Raw genomic sequence first — 9,190 nt, 5'->3', positions numbered from 1 at the left:
CATCTGGGGACTGACATCCCCCATTCAAGGGAATGTGATAGCTGCGAACCCTGAAACTTTTGACAGTGCAAAGAGATTGGCAAAGAGGCTATATGATCATAACCACAAAAAGGGCGAGAAGCCAGTGGAGACTGAGAAGAAAAAGGAGGGTGATGGTAAGAAAGGATGGAACAACAAGAGAAAGGGGCGTCAGGGCCCCGAGGCCTCTAAAAAGCAGCAGACAGTGGCAGTTAACGCTGTCACTGCACCGGTTCCAGCCACACCACATGCTCTAGCCTCAGCTGCATCAAATGCTTCAAGATCCTATTCCGGTAATCTTCCCAAATGCAACAAGTGCGGTTTCCATCACCAAGGAGAATGTAGGGAGTTCCATTGCACCAGTTGCAACCGAAGGGGACACACTGCAAGGTTCTGCAGGACTTATCCTTCTCAGAACCAGAGTCAGGGAAACAATCAGAACAACAACAACAACAACCCCCGCAATAACATCAACACCAATACCGGCGGCAACAACGCAGGGCCTAGCCACACCTGTTTTGGGTGTGGAAGGACGGGACATTTCCGTCGAGATTGCCCTAACAACAACAACTCAGGAAACAGAGGAGCATGAAGAATGCTGACTATGGGTCAGAGTGATGCAGTGCAGGACCCCGCAGTTGTGACCGGTACGTTCCTCCTAAACCACACTTATGCATGCATCTTATTTGATACCGGAGCGGAGCGAAGTTTCGTAAGCGAAAAGTTTAAACATTTATTAAAACAACGACCCCAGAAGCTAAATGAAACCTATACGGTGGAAATGGCCAATGGGAAAACCGAATCCACTAGGGAGATCTACATCGGATGTACCCTAACCCTCAACCAACACGCCTTACGAATAGATCTGATGCCAGTATCAATTAGGAGTTTCGATGTGATTATCGGCATGGATTGGTTAAGCCCCCACCATGCTGAGATTATGTGCCATGAGAAGGCCATTCGCCTTCGTCTCCCAAATCACGAAACCCTAGTAATTTACGGAGATAAACCCAGTACGAATCTTCGTCTCATTTCGTGCATCAAAGCACAAAAACGCTTGCGAAAGAACAATTTGGCGTTCTTGGCTCACATAGTGGACAAGACCAAAGAAGAAACTAACATCCAAGACATTCCAGTAGCGTGTGAATTTTCGGACGTGTTTCCCGAAGATCTTCCAGGAGTACCCCCAGAGAGACAGGTTGAGTTTCGAATCGACCTCGTTCCAGGAGCAACTCCTCTCGCTAAATCACCATACCGGTTGGCTCCTGCTGAAATGCAGGAATTGTCCAGCCAACTCAGTGAGCTTCTGGACAAGGGATTTATCCGACCTAGCTACTCGCCATGGGGAGCTCCAGTGCTCTTTGTCAAAAAGAAGGACGGATCTTTCAGAATGTGTATCGATTACAAAGAGTTAAATAAACTCACTGTCAAAAACCGCTACCCACTCCCACGAATCGATGACCTATTCGACCAGCTCCAAGGAGCTAGTTATTTTTCTAAAATAGATCTACGGTCCGGATACCACCAACTCAAAGTCCGAGAAGAAGATATTCCTAAAACCGCTTTCCGAACCCGCTACGGACATTATGAATTCGTCGTAATGCCCTTCGGTCTAACAAATGCACCCGCCGCATTTATGGACCTAATGAATCGAATCTGTCGACCGTTCCTGGACAACTTCGTCATTGTGTTTATCGATGACATCCTCGTCTATTCTCGAAGCAAGGAGGAGCACGGCCAGCATCTACGACAAATTCTAGACACTCTGCGATCGGAAAAGCTTTACGCCAAACTCTCCAAGTGTGAGTTCTGGCTTCGGAGTGTGAATTTCCTAGGCCACGTGGTTAGCCAAGACGGAATTCATGTGGACCCCTCTAAGGTCAAAGCTGTGGAGGGATGGGCAACTCCGACTACGCCCACAGAAATTCGTCAGTTTTTAGGCCTAGCAGGTTACTATAGGAGATTCATCCAAAACTTCTCTAAAATCGCCAAGCCACTTACCTTGCTTACGCAAAAGAGCGTGTCATTCAAGTGGACAGACCGACAAGAGACTGTGTTTCGAACCTTGAAGCAAGCTCTCTGTAGCGCACCTGTGCTATCTCTACCCGAAGGAACGGAAGATTTTGTAGTCTACTGTGACGCGTCAAATCAGGGCTTAGGTTGCGTTCTCATGCAACGTGGAAGAGTGATAGCATATGCGTCCCGCCAACTAAAGACGCACGAAGTAAATTACACGACCCATGACCTAGAACTGGGAGCCGTGGTCTTCGCTCTGAAAATTTGGAGGCACTACCTGTACGGCACAAAGTGCACCATCTTCACGGACCACAAAAGCCTCCAGCACATCTTGAATCAGAAGGAGCTGAACATGAGACAACGAAGATGGGTGGAATTGTTAAACGACTACGAATGCGAGATCAAGTACCATCCAGGCAAGGCCAACGTGGTAGCTGATGCATTAAGTCGGAAGGAGTACTCTAATCGCCGTACGAAAACGCACTCGATAACCATTCAGTCTCATCTGGCCACTCAAATTGCATCAGTCCAGGCAGAGGCTATGAAAGCGGAAAATAGAACTAGCGAGGCATTACGCGGAATGGAGAAGAACCTGGAAGTCAAAGAGAATGGGGTATACTACTTCATGAACCGTATTTGGGTCCCAAAAATCGGAGGATTTAGGGAGACCGTTATGAAGGAAGCCCACAAGACACGATACTCCATTCATCCCGGTTCGGACAAGATGTATTTGGACATCAAGCAACACTATTGGTGGCCTAACATGAAGGCGGAAATCACGACTTATGTTGGTAAGTGCCTTACGTGCGCCAAAGTAAAAGTGGAGTACCAGAAACCTTCCGAATTGTTACAGCAACCGGCAATCCCTGAGTGGAAATGGGAGGGGATTTCTATGGACTTCGTGACCAAGCTGCCCAAGACGTCGGACGGACTGGACACCATATGGGTAATAATCGACCGACTGACGAAATCTGCCCATTTCCTACCAATCAAAGAGTCCTACAAGATGGAGAGACTGACGCGGTTGTACCTACGAGAGATCGTAAGACTCCATGGAGTGCCAAAATCTATCATCTCGGATAGGGACAGTAGGTTCACGTCGCGGTTTTGGCAATCACTCCACAAGGCAATGGGAACTCATCTCGATATGAGCACCGCGTATCACCCACAAACGGACGGTCAGAGTGAACGAACCATTCAGACGCTTGAAGACATGCTTCGTGCTTGTGTGATAGACTTTGGAAAGTCTTGGGATACCCACCTACCGTTGATCGAATTCTCATATAACAATAGTTACCATTCAAGCATCAAGGTGGCTCCTTTCGAAGCACTATACGGGTGTAAATGTAGATCACCGTTATGTTGGGCTGAAGTAGGTGACACCCAGCTAGCAAGAACGCATACGTCTGATAGGGCAATAACAGGACCGGAGATTATTTGCGAAACCACAGAAAAGATCGTTCAGATCAGAGCCCGATTACAAGCGTCGCGTGACCGACAAAAGAGCTACGCTGACAAATGACGAAAGCCCTTAGAATTCCAGGTCGGTGATCGAGTATTGTTGAAAGTCTCACCCTGGAAAGGGGTTATACGTTTCGGAAAACGGGGAAAGCTGAACCCGCGATACATTGGACCTTTCGAAATCGTCGCCCGAATAGGTCCGGTAGCCTACAGACTACAACTACCCACGGAACTAAACGGTGTACACCCTGTGTTTCATGTCTCTAATCTGAAGAAGTGCCTATCAGATGAAACCCTTGTCATTCCTCTTGACGAAATCGAAATCAATGAGAATCTCCTGTTCGTCGAAGAACCAATCGAAATCATGGACAGGGAGGTGAAGCGTACTAAGCAGAGCCGCATCCCGATCGTGAAGGTACGGTGGAACGCAAAGTGTGGGCCAGAATTCACGTGGGAACGCGAAGATCAAATGAAGCAGAAGTACCCTCACCTATTCTAGCATTCTCAAATCTAGCTTTCAAACAGAATTTCGGGACGAAATTCCCTCTAACGGGGGCATGATGTCACAACTGGAAATTTTGGGTCATGTAATCTATACATTCAAGTTAATGTGAATCAAAAACTTCAATCAAATACATTATACAAATACTACAAATTGTCATCAAACAATTGGGAACACTAAAAGTTCTTGTTTAAGTCCATTTTGGACTAGAACTCCCTTATTGGATCCAAATGGACCAATAAGCTTCCAATTAGACTATCATGAGCTTAGAACCCTAATTGGGCTCTAATTGGACCCACACTTATTTATCTCAAAATGTTGGGCCATACTGGGCCTAGAATGAAATAAATCACAAGCTTTGATCCATAATTTAACCTAACCTAGCTTAATAAAGCATAAAAATCACAATTTTATTTTATAAGGCCAATGAACTCCCAAACTACCTCAAATATTGGGCTTAAGGGCAACAAGCCCAAAAATCTTTTTTTTCTCTTCTCATTCTCGGCCCAAGGCCCAAACCCAAAGAGAAATGGAAGTGTTGACTTTGGATGCCACCTCACTATTACCCATAGGACTTCCATGCATTATTTCTCATTCTTCCATGCATATCACTTCAAGATCACATCTCTTCTTCCTATCTCTCTCACTCTCGGCCACTAGCACACACACACACACCACAAAACTCTCTCAAACTCTCTCAAGAACACTCAAGAACTCTCCTCCCTCCCCTCTCCAAAAATCTCGAAAATTAGGAGCTTTCAAGAGGATCTTGCAAGTTAATCATCATTTAAGGTAAGGTTATACTTGGATCCATGGTTTAGATTCTTTTTGTTATCAAAATCCTTTCCTAATCTATGCAAAAATCGTGATCTTGCACCCTAGAACCATCTCAAACTCGAGATCTACCAAGGAAAGGTGCTAAGGCCAAAAATCATCAAGTTTTCCTCCATCTTTTCTTCCAAAAACCGAAACCACACCCAAGGTGAGCTTCATACCCCCTATTTTCTGTTTTTATGAGTTTTGTGGGGGGGGGGGGGGGGGGGGGAATACAAGTGAAAGTGTAGATCTATATGTGTTTTGTATGCCTTGTATGATTTCCATGCTTATATGTATGCTTTTGTGTGTTATAATGTTGGATCTAGCCATAAAACCCCTCAAAACCGAGATATATCTTGTGTAAAATGATTTTAGCTTCAAATATATCTCTACATACAAAGTGTTTCAAGAAAGATGGCTAAATGGTTTAGTAACAATTTTCTTTGGATTAAAAACACAAATTTTGGGCCTAAAATGTGAAAAATACAAAATTAAGGGTCCAAATTGGCATATCACGAATTCTGCTGGATGAAGTGTGCCAAAACAGTTTCCATAAATCAATTTCTGGAAATATACTCATTTAGGGGATTAAAAACATAAATTCCAAGCTTAATGGGCTAAAAATGACATTTTTGGCCCAATGAGGCCCATTATGCGAATTTTTCTGTTTTGGAAGGCCAAAACTGTGATTTTCTGTAAAACAGTGGACTATAAGTGTCCCAAATCCTTTTCAAAGGTTTAAAATGCTTTTTAAATTTAAAAAGGACCAAAGTTGCAAAAAATTTCCAATTTGGGCCAAAATTGTCAAAGTTGCGAAAAGAAGGGATTAAAACCGAGAAAACTGCATTTTCAGGGACTTAAACTGTTTTCTATGAAAAATATGCTGAAAAATATTAATTTCAATAATTTTTGGTGTTAAAATGTCAAGAAAATTAGTTTAAGGACCAAACCGGGAAGTATTAAATAAAAGGGTTGAAAATGTAAATTTTACAAACAATGAGGGGCTGAAAACAGAAAAATTTCAAGGCTAATTCAATATACACAAATTGATCAAATAATGGCACCGCGGCTTTCGACGAAATACAATACATTACAATACCAGAAGTCGTTGTTAAACGAATTGGTTCGGTCTCGAACCAATAGAAATCTACAACTACTAACACTACGATACTACTACACTACGATTCATACGAATAACGTTTGGGAACTTAGCTTACATACGAGTGTGCACAGACGTCTACGCACCATCTTCGGGCCCCAAAAGTGTAAAATCTTGCTTGTTGGGCCTAGCTAGCCCAATGACCTGATCTTAAGGCCCGAAGACGCATATTTTCTACGAAGTGTTGAGTTTCACCGACTCGGCACAACGTAGAGGGACTTTCAATGGCTTGTATACCACTGGTCCCCAAGGGTCCTTGGTATTGCTAGAAAAGTCTGCATATTTTACGAGGCGGGTCGGGGACCCCTCGCACGCATATTATCCCCAACCGATTAATAGAGTCATCGAGGCCTTCGTGTCCTCTTACTCTTCGGATGTGGGACGACGCATAGTCAGGGCGGCTGGATAACGTGATTTGTACGAACGACGCCTTCGGGATCGTTAGTATTGCTATGAACTGGGCGTTTGTGTAATGCGGGTTTGTAGCAAATAATCATGCTCAAAAATAATCCAACGTCGCATGGGAATGATGTGACATCCCCATTTTCACGGCCAGAAAAGACCGATTTTGTTTATGCTTTATAAAAATCAGAGTACTTCATTTTATAAAAATGTTGCGGAATTTGTTCCCAGAAAAACATGGTAAATACGTTATTAAAACATTTTCGATGAAACGTATTTATTTCATTTTAAAACGTTTGGGATGTCATCGTTAATACAGAAACATAAGCATAAACAGAACTTACAATTATTTACACTAGTGATCTACATCTCTTTAAATCTCTCAGTGTATTGTGACTTCATATCAACACCTGTGATAAAAATAAACTGAGTGGGTCAGGTTGGGAAACCTGGTGAGCACATAGGGTTTTCAAACCACAATAATATAATTATTATTTTTAAACATCAAACAATCAACCCAATTACCCATTCCCGTTATCCTCACATTACGTCCCTAAAACATCTAACACAAGGGACCTAGTCAAAGGACTATCATTGGGATGGAGTATATCTGGTGAGCACACAGTTCACACAGTTCGAATAAACACACAGTTCGGTTAAACACAAAGTTCGAATAAACACCTACAGGTTGCGAGCCTGTTAGTGTTCCACTGGACTGTCTAGAATAGTCCGTGGTCGTCATCTATACTCCGCTAGATGACTAGATCATCAAGAACATCTATAACGAGGCATCTCATTATTTCATTTTATCAAACAGCAACTAATACATCTACCCATGTTTTACCCAACACATTTTGTAGATATAAAATACATATACAGTTTAAATCATTGAAAACATGTATAAAACGTTCATCCAGCATAGATAGCAAGTATACAGATAATATACACACACAGCACGTAATTTATATAAAATACTTCATATCTATGTGTAAGCTGAAAGTAACTATGCACTCACCTGAGAAGGTGGTGACTCGGTACTCGGACAGCGCTTCGTTTACTTTAAAATAATTTCCTTTGACGAAACCTAGTATTATCACCACTAGATTTTAGTCTAATATTACCGTGACTAATTATTAGTCTTATTATTATTATTATTATTATTATTATTATTATTATTATTATTATTATTATTATTATTATTATATAAGCGTTTAAACAATACTTTCCAACTACTATGTACAGACAGGGGCCAGACATAAAACACCGGAGGGCAGGACCATTTTGGCGTATAGCACTTCTGAAATCCAACAACCCTATGCGGCCCTTTAAACCAGATTCCCCGTACCGCGAGTAGTTAAAAGATATTATAACGACACTTATATAAGTCATAATAATAGCCCAAATATTTATTATAAATTTATAATAACAATACTAATTTTAAATATAAACTATATTTAAAATAGGGTAAACATAACTTACTTTCAAGGGGATTTTAGCTAGGAGTCGGGCTCTGCAGGGGCAGAACTTCGTCGCTGAATCTTTCTAAGAAAGATTCGTGCAGCGCTTCAGCGCTCACCTTACTATACTAAAACTACAGAAAGAGAAGTCGAATCACGAGGGACCGAAATGCTCGGGGGATAAGGAGAGAAAGACTCTTGAATCAAGAGAATGGTGCAAGAAATATGAGAGCCCAAGGCTCTTATTTATACTAATTGAATTTTCAAAAACTACCCTCCATAATTACTTAATGACCTTTTAGTTATATAAACAACTAAACACCCCTCTATAATACTATTTTAAATGGATTTAATGATCTTTGTACTAAACTAATGTCGAAAGAACTCAACATTAGTTTTATAATAACCGCATCGTCGATACCTTTCTAATGATATATACATATGTATATATATATATATGTGTACGTATACATGATTTATACTTTATTTTAATACGTAAATATACTACTATAATTTGTAACTCGCTCATACGAACTCCGTTTTTGACGTTATTTATATCCACACGTAGGTGGAGACATACTCTACAACTTTCGTTTAGACTCTGTTGGTTAATTTTTGACTTTATTTTTAAAGTTATATTTTTAACAGGCCAGGACAGGATTGGTCCGTTAAAATCTCATAACTTCTTTATTTGATGTCCATTTTCGTCTGTATTTTTATCGTTACGCTACTAATAACGAGATCTTCGATTCTTGTTTAGGTTGTGTCGGCTAAAAATCAATCGATCTAAAATTCAAATTTCGGGCTGTACACCGCTAATCCGAAACTTCGAAAAATCATAACTTCTTCATACGAAGTCAGATTTGGGCGTTCTTTTTATCGATGTTCTTAGTTTAACATATTCTACGACTTTTGTTTAGAGCGCTAAGGCTAAATCTCTATATATCATAAATTTACTATTTACGCTTCCCGGCGCCGTGCCGGTTCCGACGCGAAACTTCGACGGGTCATAACTTCTTCGTTATAACTCGGATTTCAGCGTTCTTTATATGTACGGAAACCTTGTGACATATTCTACAAATTGGTTAAGATTATTTATTCTAAATAATCTTTTTGTCAAAAAGTCGTTTTCGACCCCTATTGCCTCTAAATTGACTAGCCCGGATCTGCGGGCGTTACAAATGACACTCCTATCTTTGTAATGGTTTCAACGCAACTTAACGGTTTTCAAAGGATTAGGAAAACATCGGGTTTTCCTAGGTTTTTCAAACATATCGGATTCGAAACGCATATAATTTTTAATAAACAATTTTCACAAGTATAGAAACAAACAGGCATACCTATGGATCTCCACAAACA

The 9,190-nt window shown here is 41.2% G+C and overlaps 1 long non-coding RNA gene across 1 annotated transcript; it reads right to left on the bottom strand.

Moving 5' to 3' along the window:
• Window positions 1-6,509: 6,509 nt before the first annotated feature.
• Window positions 6,510-8,155, bottom strand: LOC128133800 (uncharacterized). The gene is made up of 3 exons (XR_008232099.1): window positions 7,854-8,155; window positions 7,390-7,458; window positions 6,510-6,784 (listed from the first exon to the last, which is right to left on the bottom strand). It is a non-coding gene; the product is annotated as an uncharacterized LOC128133800 (long non-coding RNA).
• Window positions 8,156-9,190: the final 1,035 nt, after the last annotated feature.

The sequence above is a fragment of the Lactuca sativa genome, chromosome 4 (assembly GCF_002870075.4).
Source record: "Lactuca sativa cultivar Salinas chromosome 4, Lsat_Salinas_v11, whole genome shotgun sequence".
Taxonomy (NCBI): Eukaryota; Viridiplantae; Streptophyta; class Magnoliopsida; order Asterales; family Asteraceae; genus Lactuca; species Lactuca sativa.
This window is presented reverse-complemented; position numbering and strand designations above follow the sequence as displayed.